Source organism: Euprymna scolopes, chromosome 2 (genome assembly GCF_053919585.1).
Source record: "Euprymna scolopes isolate OS-2025 chromosome 2, ASM5391958v1, whole genome shotgun sequence".
Lineage (NCBI taxonomy): Eukaryota > Metazoa > Mollusca > Cephalopoda > Sepiida > Sepiolidae > Euprymna > Euprymna scolopes.
The window spans coordinates 16,023,779-16,037,177 of record NC_136483.1 but is presented as its reverse complement, the minus strand read 5'-3'; the positions used below and the strand labels follow the sequence as shown (position 1 = coordinate 16,037,177).

The window sequence follows — 13,399 nt, the reverse complement described above, 5'->3', positions numbered from 1 at the left end:
CTTTGTAGAGGCTTTTATAGCGAAGAGTTCTTTTTACAGGGTGAGGGTGCTGGCCCCACGCCCAACCTTCCCAGAAGGTACATACAGCACCTAGCCTTCCGAAATGGTTACCCATCTGGTACTGGCCAGGCTCAACGTTGCTTAACTTCGGTGATCTGGCGAGAACCGGTGTGTCAATGTGATTTTGTCGTACACCAGGCTTTCTGTTTTAGTTTTAAATAAATAAGCAACTTGCTTAAATTTAATACTTGACAGAAATATGTAACACTTGATTATATTTTGCATAAATATTTCTTACAAGGGTTTGAATTTGTTTTTTTAAAATTAAAACAATATATGATTACATGAAATACTTATTAATTTCTTCATATTTTTTTTTAAATAGAATAAAATGTTTTTGACGTTGCAGAATTAAAAAAAAAAAAACATCGCTTCGGCATTACTTTACAAAGCTAAGTTACAAGTGTGTGGTTTACATAAGTACAATAATTGACTTTCACATGGAAGATTAGATGTTGCATGTTCGAGAGTAGACAAACGAGACAGAATTTATAACTACACGAAAAATAGAACAATCAAAAGTATCGTGAAATTACGCATATAAGGTACACGCATTTTCTCTATTTTTGTTTTATTAATTTTCCATTTAACCACACTAAGTCAAAGTAAGACATGGCCGGATATAGATTGTGTGTGTGTGTGTGTGTGTGTGTGTGTGTGTGTGTGTGTGTGTGTGTGTGTGTGTACAATACATTTTACAATTCTATGTTAGAAAACAATACTTCAGCAGAGTTTATAGTCAAATGAGAAGAATTCATAAATGAGTAATTAAAAAAATAGCACATACATACTACATATATTCTTGTTCAAGTCCAAATTAACAGAATTTGACGTTGATTCCAGGCAGAAGAGACACATAATTCAAGTCAAAATTTCCTGCTATGTGTTTTTTTTCCCCATAATTAACTATCTGTAAGTATCCAGCATTGCTCGGGTGTAGCATCTGTAGTATATTTTTTAATACAAATTTCAAAATGCGTTTTATTGACTGGAGATACCGGTTTAATACACACACATCAACATAGTTATTTGTGTAGATACAATGAGTAAAAATGCATAGCTTCAAATAAATAAAAGAAAAGGGGAGGGCAATTTTTAGGGCAACAATAGAGAATTATTTACATGTTACTAATAAAATACAATAAATAAAAGGATGTTATTTTGAAAAGGAAAACTTACTAGTTAAGATATAACAGAGGAAAGTGTTTATGCAAATTATGACTTGTGTTATAAAATGACGTCATTATGATCAGCCAGGCGTTCAGTTTATTTTGTAAAGTTTTTTTTTTATTCAACATCCTGACGCAGTATATCATTATTTTTTAAGAGAAATGTTTTGTTTGTGGGTGAATTTTTAATTTAAAAAAAATTGTATAGTTAAGTTTTAAGATACCACAAAAAACATTTAATTGCTTGAACATTCATAGACATTTTATCTACATAAACGTTCATTGAGATTGTCGGACTGACTTCCTCATCTTGGTTGTTATCGTCACTTCATCAGGTGTTTTGTATCGAACTGGGGAACCGTTTGTTAGGAGTCTCGAACCCAACCCTTTATTATTATTACGGGGGTACCGTGTTCGGACTCCAGCTAGGCTCTGGGGCATAGTTGCTGATTCTCTGTTTTGAATGTTACTTTTTACTGCCTTTGTTCAGGATTGAACTCAGCACCTTTGGTAACTGTAAACTTTGATACAACCTCTAGGACCACTCGGCCATATGTGACTAGCACATAAATTAAAAACTTCAAAAAATGAGAAATGTATTTTAAAAAAATATAGCAGAATATATATATAAATATATACAGGGTGTCCCAATAAAATGTATACACTCTTTAAATTAAACACAGACAATTACATAAACGTTGTCAGCAGAAAATGTAAATTGCTTTTAAAATGTTTTAAATGGAAAAGTTAACTAAAAATAACTGAAGAATTAGTTATGCATACAACGATTAACACAAATAAGATTTTCAAGCAAATGATTTTCAAATGCAATAAACTCATTTTTATTAGTTACTAGCTTTCTCTACCCAGCTTTGCCTGGGAATATTTTTACTTTCATGTTTGGAATTATTTTTGCAAGTAAAACATTTTTCTTTTTACCATTTTTTTTTGACAGGGGTTGGGATTTTAATTTAATTGGATTTTGTAACAAATATAACAGATAAAAAATTTAGTTCTATGTTACTAAACTTCTGTTTTTTTGTTAATTTAGTTCTATGTGCCCCCTTAAATAATGGTATGACTTAAATAAGTATATAGGTATGAAATCCTGTATTTATTGAATTACTACTAAAATATCAACCTTAATATTAATTTTTATTAAACGAAAGAATTCCATAATAGTAAAATTTGCTGCTGATAAAACAAAAATGTCATCTGTAACTTACATTTGCTGCAAAAAGTATTTGGACGGGAATAATTGTATTTTTACAAAAATTAATTTTCTTTTTCTTTTTAACAACAGAGGCCAACTCTAAAGAAAAGGAAATGGCCATTCATAAAAAAAAATTGATATTTTAAGGTAGAAGCAATTTAGAGGTTAGAAAATCAAACAACTTTATCTATAATATCAATCTCACTTTAAATGTATGTATGTTTGTAGGTATCACAAAAACTTTTGACAGAGGCGATGGATCCTAACAAGATCATTTTTAAGCTTGACCTCTCGGATGACAAATATTGAAACGTTATCCAAAAACATTAATTCCTTCACCTTAAACTCGGACGTTTTGTACAAGGAGGGCTCGATTTTTTTTTTTTTTTTTTTTTTTTTTTTTTTTTTTTTTTTTGCGACATTGTAGTAAGTCATCCTCACCGTTATATTGACTTCGGTTAATTTCAACGCTTTTGACTTCTGGTCGTGTCATAGAGACATGGGCTTAGACGTTAGATTTTTTTCACTTTCTTTTCCATCTTCACGTCACGGGTTCAAGCCTGCCTGCTTACTACCACTTTTTTTAACACCTCTCTTCACCCTGGCTGCCTATTGTTGTTTTGATTTCCTCCCCACGCTACTACCATTTTTTTTTTTTAATTTAACACCTCTCCTCTCTCCATATTCACGGGTTTGAGCCTGCCTGCCTACTACCACTTTTTTTTTTTTTTTGCTCAACACCCGGGCAACGCCGGGCACCCAGGCTAGTATGTTATATTTCAAATTATTTTATGATCAACAACAGTAAAAGTATATTTACAAAAGTAAATACGACAAAACAATCAATGAATAGTAATTAGAGATAGTTATATAGATAAGTTGAATCTCCTGATTTTCATTCATACACACCGGTTTCAGTTGATGTTGTATGTAAATATGTATGTAAATATTTCCTGCATATTACCCCACCCTTATGGGTGCAGTGGAATGGAAATACATTATAATATGATGAAAGGTTTGGACATCAAAAGTTTCTCCCCCCCCCCCCAGAAATTTCCCATTTTTTATGAATGTAATAAGAAAAATGGTAACTGGTTAGACAAATGCAATCACGTTTTAACCATAGAACTCATCAGTTCATTAACTTAATCATTGATTGTAATAATTTTATACCTTTAAGCGCTGTCTTTTAATATGTTCAGCAAATGAATTCTTCTACATATGTTTATTTATTTATTTAAAAAAATATTTATGGAAATCACTTCAGACACATCATGAAGCCACTTAATGTAAGGAACTAACAAGAATGAAAGTTGATTATCGCAAAAATAGAAAAGACCAAAGTTAAAAGTAGAGGGGAAAACGGTAAACAGGAACAGAGTTCCACAAGCCTGCAGTTCTTGGAAAGAAGCTATTGAAATAGGAAGCTTTATTACAATCGAGTATAAAAAGAGCGAATTGATGAAGACCAATAGACCAACGAGTCAAATGAGCTGAAACAAAGGAAACAGGAAATAGATCAGACAATTCTGAAGAACACATGCCATAATAGTATTTATAGGAAAGACAAAGACTAGCAATATCATGTCTGTGAGCAAGAGAGGATGCAGAGAGGATAGGGTGGGGCTAATTGCAGTTACGTTTCTACACATTATCATGAACCTTTCAATGGGACAGAGATTCACCAGCTCAAATATGACAAGAGTACTCCATCCATGATCTGATAGTAAGTTTGTAGAGACAAAGAATAGCCTCAGGTATAAGAAAGTGCTTAGAACGATAGAAAGAATATACTTTATGAGAAGCAGAAAGAGCAGTGGACTTAATATATATGTAATTTGATGAAAAAGAAAGACCAAGAAGTTTCCGAGTCGATTTTTCCCAAAGAGCAGAGCCATCTATGAGAATCTCAAGATGAAAAGGGACACACCTAAGACACAACCGGATGAAACGAAACAAGCCATTTCATACTCCATCCTACACCTGAACTCCTCAACTTATTCTGTGTTAGTGTTATTTTCATGCATATGAAATCGATAAAGATATACAAAATAATTTTATTTCATAACATGCAAAAACAACTAAGAAAGAAATACTTATTGTTTTTATAAAACAGGATTCTATTTTATTTTTCTGTTACTAACAATCTAGCAATATCATTAGTTATCAGAACCCAGCCTAGTGTGCGAAAACAAGTAAATATATATTGCAATTCCATTCAATTTCAACTTGCTATATCTCCTTTATTTTTTTTTTTAATTATTTTGGTAAAATTTCAATGTAATATTTTTTTTTTTTTACAAAGGAGTCACCACTTATAAAGGCCTGGAGGCCATTCAAGGATCAGGGTTAATAAGCGTACAGTGGTCAATGGGACAATGTCGTAATAATTGTTAGTAGTGGAAATTTGATAAATTTGATTACTTATGGGGAACGGCTCATCAAGAACTTGTTTACGTTGGACTTGAAGATGACCATCTTTTAGGAAACGTTAAGTTATGGTTACTATTTTTGGAATAGTAATTCATCTTATATGTGAAAAAAAACTTTTTTTTTTGTGTTGGTGTTTTTCAAATTTAGTGTGCACGATTATGTGTATCCATGTTTATTAAAGTCCAATTTTTAAAAAAGACCTAATATAGTTTTAAGTTTTCTTTTACAAAATTAAAAAAAAACAACAATTTATCGTGCTTCTGTCTGTTTACATCGGCAAAACCTGATTTTGTTCAATATTTAGGGTGGCTGCTTCCATTAACATTAATTTTTATTTACTACAAGATGACATGATACATTTGTAAGTACCTCTCACCTGTTTAAAACTCACATTTTTAGTTATATACTGAGAAAATGAGCTGTTAGCACAGAAAATGACAAATTTTCTAATTTTCAACAAACTTTAAATGGTCATAATGAGATGGTTAATTGAGGCACAAAAATAAATTTGATATCATTGTTTTGTAAAAATCTAAGTTTCCACTTCCATTGTGTAGATTTTTTGGGTTTTTTTTTTAAAGTTATTACCTATTTCAGAAAATTGAAATTACAAAAACCTGATAAAAAACATTTTCAGTTTTCATGAAATTGGACAAAGATGTTTTTATATTTAATTCTTAATTTGACGCAAACTTAAACTCATTTGAAAATCGCTATAATGTTAAATTTGAAAACGCATTCCTTAGAAAATGTAATTGAATAGTTGCTATAAATGTCATTAAAATTGAATAATCTTGATTTTTGGTGATTCAACAAATGGGCACATTAGTCTGTTGAAAAGAGCAGCTTCTCAGTGGAAATCCTATATCACAGTTTTAGGTTATGACTCTTGCACTTCTTAAAGGGTACCCAGTTACCGCACTGTCCTGTGACGAACATTGCAGTTCCACAGGATTCTAAGTGCAATGAGTATCGAATTAACAAAACAAAATGTCAAATTCCTAAATAACGACATACATTAGTAGCATGCGTTTAAAAGTCAAAAGAAGGAATTTGGATGGAATACAATCTGAAGAGCAGGACTATCCTATTAGCACGGATCATTAGATCCGAGAGAAAGAAGAAATCAGTTATTATTTTATTGACTATTGTAGTCTGCAGAATTTTTTTTTTTTTTTTTTTTTTTTTTAAGCACTCTCCAATTTTAATACACAGTTAACACGTTTGCGTTAATGGTTAACCCAGCAGGCGACAGACTGAAAGTAATTACTGTAGTTATCATGCAGTAGTTATAAACTAAACACATTAACATTTGTTTAAAAAAACATTGATAATGATCCCATACATGGTCATTAACCAAGTCAAATCAATGGTTAAAGATTATCTTACTGCTTACAAGATTTACAAATAAAAAAATAAAATGTATTCTTCATATAAGCATTACCTTTACATTAGCATTATTTTACACTGTTATTGCAGACGTTTTATGTTTGCGAGATTTATCCATTTATGGCATGTTCATAGCGTCTTCAGAGTTCAACATGTACCAAGGTCAATATTGATACACAGTTCACAACTTGAACGCTGTTTGTCTGATGCCACTCTGCTAGTTACATCTGATGCAAAAGTCTCTTCGATTGGTTTGTCAGTCATTTGCTAGACATGGTCGTACTATTTCGGACGAACTTGAACAATGAACACACTCAGCAATAACAAGCGAACTTCAACAAGAACTTGTTTATAGCTTTTGCCAGTCATGTTTAACTTATGAAAATGGTTGCTTATTTATCAGTTGTATTGTTGCCCAGCTATTGACTGTGTGCAATAGAAAAGCGCAAATTTATTGGATAAATACTGTGCTGAATGACAAATCACAACTTAAAGATTGCTTTGCACTGGAAATAGCAAGCGAGGCATGTTTACACCTCACTACTGTGGTAGATCAACAAAATAATTAACATCGATGACAATATTTATTTGTTGTAGTTTACTACTACTACTACTACTACTCAATAGAAGTTTTCACACAGGCCATCATAAGATTTCTTCTTATAAATAACTTGTGATGTTCCCTGAAGTCTGATTGACAGCAAGTATCCCTAGATTTCCAGTTCTCTCCACTTTCTTCCAATAACCTTTGCAAAATAAATCTGCATTATTGCAACATCCATTTCCCATTGATTTCTCGTTGGCAGTGACCATTGATCTACACTGAAATTTGAGTGGTAATAAGCTTCCACAAGGTCAGTCCTTTTCGCACTCATCCAATGGAAGCTTGATTAGTGCTTTCTCTCCTATCTTTCCATTCTTCTGGACCCTCCTCGACTATTTGGTGTAGTGTCAGTAGTTGATGCAAACACTTTGGGGGGCTTAAAATGATAGTTTCAATTTTCTTAATTCTGTGTGGTGTTTCTTTGTGTTTTACTTTTGTAGTAGTTTCTATGTGTCTGGCTAGCACCTGTAGTTCATGTGAATTTACCTCTGCATTCAAAAGTTTTCCTTAATATTTCTGCTATTTTCATTATTGTTATCTATTGTATTTTCTCAGCCATCTCTGATTCCAATCTTTCATTCTTTTTTCAAAGTTTTTCGGTATTCTTCCTCGTGCTCTACTATTGTTGCTATCTTGACTTTTTTTTTCACGATTTTGTGACTTTGAGTTGCCCAGTTCTGTGTATTTGTTCCACTTGTCTCCTTGGTATTAAGCCTGTAGTCTGCTGGCATGGCAAAATCTACGGTCTGGCAGGACTTTACCTTCTTGTTAACTATTATGACATCCGGACTTCTTGTTTGAATGGGTTCATATGTTTGTACATCTATGTCCCTTAGGATTTTGGAACTTTCATTTTCCAGTACTGTTGCCAGTTAGTGCTTGTACCATGTGTCTAAGTGTTCAAGATCCAATTTTTAACATAATTCTCACTGTACTTCCTTCTCCACTTGACGGTATGTATTTTTATATTCTTTTTGGGCTAGTTTGTTGCATTTGTTTATTATGTGGTTTATGGTTTCATTTCTTTGTCCCCAAAGTCTGCATTTGCTGTTTTCTTGTGTCTTGTCCTTGCTTTGATGTGATTGGTTCTAATCGTCTTTTCTTGTGCGGTTGTTATTAGAGATTCTGTTTAGGTTTCTTTTTAGTGGCCATGTCTAGGTGTTTTTATGAGTTATCTTTATGAATTGTCCATGTAGCTGTTTCTCTTCTGGTCTTATCCCTTGACCCTCTGTTTTCTGTCTTATTCATTTTTTCAGTGTCTCTTGTTGTGGTAATTATTCTTTTGGTGTTCTGCATTATATTTTTTTTAAGTCCTTTTTTCGTGTCATTTACAGTCTTCTATATAAATCAGTGCTCTTTCTCCATTTTTCTTTTTCAGACAGAGTTAGTCAGCGTCATCCTTTGTGTGTAGTGCATTGTGCGTGGTCGTAAGTATCCTGGTCATCTGATCGAGATGCCAGTTCTTCTTTAGTTAACAGTTCAGATTATCTTACTAGTGACATTGCCCATGTGTTTATGCTTTTTATTAGGTTTCAACTATATAGTTTAGTTTCTAAGAGTTTTCTTGTTCTTCTTAGGTATTCCTTTACAATTTTCTTCATTTTTGTTGCTTTGATAGTGTCTGCTTTCAGAACTAAATATTTGTAGGTGTCATGTTCACCTAGTGTTCTCATCTCTGCTTAGTTAGGTACTTCCATGCCTTCTGTTGCCTCCAGTTTTCCCTTTTTATAACTAGCAGTGCACACTTTTCCATACCAAATTCCATTTAGATATCCTAACTGAAGATTCTGATTGTGTTTATTAGTATTTAGTTTCTTTTTGTTTTTTGCAAACAGTTTCAGGTCGTCCATATATTAAGTGGTTTATTATTTTATTTGCATTAGTAAACTCGTATTCAGCTTGGCATTTTCTTAGCCATGATGCTCCTTAACAATATACTATGATGAACAGTAGTGGTGATAGAGAATCCCTTGGAAGATATCTCTTTATTTTTATTTCAGTTATGTGTTGTCCATCAGCTGTCAGCTCAAGTCTCTATGTTCTCATTGCATTTTCTATCAAATTGATAAACTTGTTTGGTGTTTTATACATTCTCAGGTATTCTATTATCCATGCGTGCGGGATCATATCATATGCTTTCTTCTAGTGGATTCATACCATAGCTATATTTTTTTTCTACTTTTTAGCTCTTTCAAGATCTTTTGGTATGTGTTCTTCGTGTTCTTTTTTGGCATACTTTCTGTTCCTCGAGGAGTAGTCCACAAATTATTATTATATTTGAGATGCTGCTGCTGCATAGAACCACATAGGTTAGGGGCAGCCCAAGACAAAATAATTTTAGCTTTGGAGGCTTTCTTGGTTTTTATTTGAAAATTTTTATAGGAAAAAATGATACTTTTTCTCCTCAAAACAAACAACGTTACTGCAAATGTTCATTAATTCAGTTCACCTTAAATGCAATTAAACATTCCATTTTGAAAATTGTATTAAATTTAAAACCTTTTATTTCTTAGAAAATGTATACTTCATGGAAAAAATGCTGAAAATTTGATTGATATTAGATAATTCTTATTTTTAATGAAGCAAATAAAAAAAAAAATGAATACATTGGGTTACTTACAAAATCTTGCTTTTTTCATATCATAGTCAAAGGAAGAATGGCTATAGATTTTGTATCCGAAGAATCTGTTAGGTTGAAACTTTGACAATCTATACCACATACAATATTAGTATTATAGCAGCTTCACTTTTCGATTCAAACTACTGCATCTTTTTGAACATTTTAAACGCTCGATGATAATCTGTAAATAAGTTATTTCCAATCATTTATACTATTTTTTTTTTCTTTCTTGAAAAAGATTCACTTGTGAAACCCATTTGCAATTCTTTTATAGAACAAAACGATAACTTTGTAGCATTCATAATTCAAAAGTAAATTCGTTTGAATTATAGTTTTAGATGGCATAAGTGTGACAGTCCTTCCCATAACTAGCAAATTAACTTTCATATTTGAAAAAAAAACAAAAAATAAAACAACAACAACAACAACAATTATATAGTCATTGATTTTCTGAGAAAAGTGTTGGCTAGTTTTTCTAAGAAATTGTACTAAATGAGCCGTGGAGAGCATTACAAAGTGAACACAAGATAAAAGACAAATAGTGTCGATGTCAAAATTAGAAGAAAGATACGATGATTAAAGAAATTTGCTGATTCTTTAGATGTAAGAAAATCTTAAATTTTGCTTAACTATTAAAATGAAAAATTTCTCCAAAGTGCAAACAGAAATTATAAAAATTCCACCTCCTTATCAGTGTTTGAACAAAAACGCATAAGATTTAATGAATTTTAATAACAGGTTATGATAAAGAATACAGATTACCCTATTTTTTTTTTATAAAGGATTGAAAACTACTTTAGACAGATTAACAAAGCAGTTTGCAGCAGAAAAACAACAACGAAAAGGGCTATAACACTAGTAATAAAAAGCTGGAATGTTCAATTAAAAGCCTGTTTTTCACACTAAGTATTTCTCCCTTTCTCTTTTTATTTTAATGGAATATCTTCAAAGTTATGACTCCATAAAACAGAATGCAGACACACAATATCAGACGATGTCACTGAAACACAGTATCTCAAGTTTCCAAGGTCAATGTTAAATGAAACCAAACAACGGATATAGTCACTTATAAAGATGTGCGCCTGCATCTAAAACTATCTCTTGTTTCTCACAGAGGCAGTTTTCTGTTTTAATCATCACAATATCCTTTTACTGAATATGTATTGCATACGTGGGATCCTAGGTGTTAAAACTATCTTCAAGGTGTATTTCAAGTAATTATCAATGTCACTTTTTGGATATTGTATCATAGGATAATTTTGGACTTGATGAGAACTTCCTATAGATTATACTTTTCCAGGTGTAGTATAAAGATGCCGTACAATGGTCTGGAGTGTCTCTTGGAGCACAGTGTTTTTCAGAGCCTGTGCATCTTTTGAAACGTGAAATGTTGCCTAAGAAAAAAATGAACACGTAAGAAAAAAACGAACACCTTTTGGATTTGATTTTATTCTAACAACAATCTTAACTAGACCTTAATTGCTTCATAATCATGGAACATTTTACCATTGTATTATTTTCTATGACCACAGGCACATCCGTTTGATTGCCTTTTAGGTCTCTCTAACATTCTTATTTAAAATCTCAGGATTAACTGCTGCCCCTGAAAATGAGGTTGAAAAGTTTTTTTTGTTTTTTTTTAATCAGTTTGTAGATTCAATATAAAATATGGTTTTGTTTGCAAAAGTCAAAGCTTTTAGCGAACAGTTTTGTATAAGGATGTCCTTTACGATATTCTATCTTCCAATCTCCAAACATGACTCAACACAAATGTTGTTTCCTCAAAAGGAAGGCGTGATCTTTAAAAGACTGAGGTGTGAATAATTTTGTACACATTACACATGAGAACTGGATGTGACAAAAAGTTAAGCTGAATGTGAGGTGTGGCCATTACCGATTGTCATAAGAGAGCTCCTCATGGCCTTGTGCCATTCAGTAATGGTCACTAATAAAATTTAATCAAACAGTGAAAGGGGTAAAGATATAGAGACGATACTATGTTTTGAATTGAAAGCTATTTTTAATTCTAGAAAGTTTCCAATGTGTAGTAAATCTGTATAATGCGTTGTATAATGCGTAATACAATGCGTAGTAAATCTGTATAATGTGTAGTAAATCTGTATAATGCATAATAAATCTGTATAATGCGTAATACAATGTATAGTAAATCTGTACAATGCGTTGTATAATGCGTAATACAATGTATAGTAAATCTGTACAATGCGTTGTATAATGCGTAATACAATGTATAGTAAATCTGTACAATGCGTTGTATAATGCGTAATACAATGTATAGTAAATCTGTACAATGCGTTGTATAATGCGTAATACAATGTATAGTAAATCTGTACAATGCGTTGTATAATGCATAATACAATGTATAGTAAATCTGTATAATGTGTAGTAAATCTGTATAATGCATAATAAATCTGTATAATGCGTAATACAATGTATAGTAAATCTGTATAATGTGTAGTAAATCTGTACAATGCGTTGTATAATGCGTAATACAATGTATAGTAAATCTGTACAATGCGTTGTATAATGCGTAATACAATGTATAGTAAATCTGTACAATGCGTTGTATAATGCGTAATACAATGTATAGTAAATCTGTACAATGCGTTGTATAATGCGTAATACAATGTATAGTAAATCTGTACAATGCGTTGTATAATGCGTAATACAATGTATAGTAAATCTGTACAATGCGTTGTATAATGCGTAATACAATGTATAGTAAATCTGTACAATGCGTTGTATAATGCGTAATACAATGTATAGTAAATCTGTACAATGCGTTGTATAATGCGTAATACAATGTATAGTAAATCTGTACAATGCGTTGTATAACGCGTAATACAATGTATAGTAAATCTGTACAATGCGTTGTATAATGCGTAATACAATGTATAGTAAATCTGTACAATGCGTTGTATAATGCGTAATACAATGTATAGTAAATCTGTACAATGCGTTGTATAATGCGTAATACAATGTATAGTAAATCTGTATAATGCGTAGTAAATCTGTATAATGCGTAGTACAATGCGTATTAAATCTGTATAATGTGTAGTACAATGCGTAGTAAATATGTATAATGTGTTGTACAATGCGTAGTAAATATGTATAATGCGTAGTACAATGCGTAGTAAATATGTATAATGCGTAGTAAATATGTATAATGCATCGTACAATGCGTAGTAAATAGCATGTACTTGAATTATAAAAGATCCATTATTTTTATGGAGTGATTCCAGTTTCTGATTGGTTGCTAGCAGAGCATGGCTCGAATTTGCTTTGTCAGTTCTTATCGCCAGTGTCTATAAATAGACCCTTCCAATTTTTTTAAATCATACCCTTGTTAGTTTATCAAAAATATTGCAACAGTATACATAAAGAATTTTTATTTGCAGTATATTTAACGCGTTTATTTAATGTAAAACACAGCGCTTATAAATCTAAATGTTTATTTGAATAAAAGGTGTCATTTCATTCATAGTTGAAGGAATTTGTGGGTTCATACCTTTCCCAACAGTCTTAATATGTAATTGAACAATGGTCCGATAGTTTTTAAACACATTTTCACGAATTCTATAGTCTGTGAGATAATCCATGACACTAATCATGTATATTAAATATTGATTTATTAGATGGGTTGAACCATAATCAATGTAAATAAAAAAGCTTTACAGTTCATTAAATAAAGCATTAAAATCTTCAATATTAACATGATAAAAACATTTGGAGGGTTGCTAAAAAATGTAAAAGCTAAAACAGAAATCGCTCTTCCTCGATGTAATAGGAGGGGTTGGTGCCTGGGAGGAGCAGCATTTTAAAGTTAGGTCAAGTTAGTTATCTATAAGCCCATGTCACAAATAACAAGGACATACCAGAGTTGGAGGTGTGTG

General features: G+C 31.8%; 1 protein-coding gene across 11 annotated transcripts in view; it reads right to left on the bottom strand.

The window, feature by feature from the left end:
• LOC145289039 (uncharacterized) overlaps positions 1 to 13,399 on the bottom strand; it is a 232,093-nt gene that overhangs the window by 51,034 nt on the left and 167,660 nt on the right. The window contains exon 1 of one of the 11 annotated variants that reach the window (XM_080136384.1): positions 848 to 11,433. The exons of 9 other annotated variants lie outside the window; for them this stretch is intronic. The gene's annotated coding sequence lies outside the window, so the exon portion shown is untranslated. Of the gene's footprint in view, positions 1 to 847; positions 11,434 to 13,399 lie in introns of those variants that run through there. One more of the 11 variants, XM_080136388.1, reaches the window with a different exon arrangement.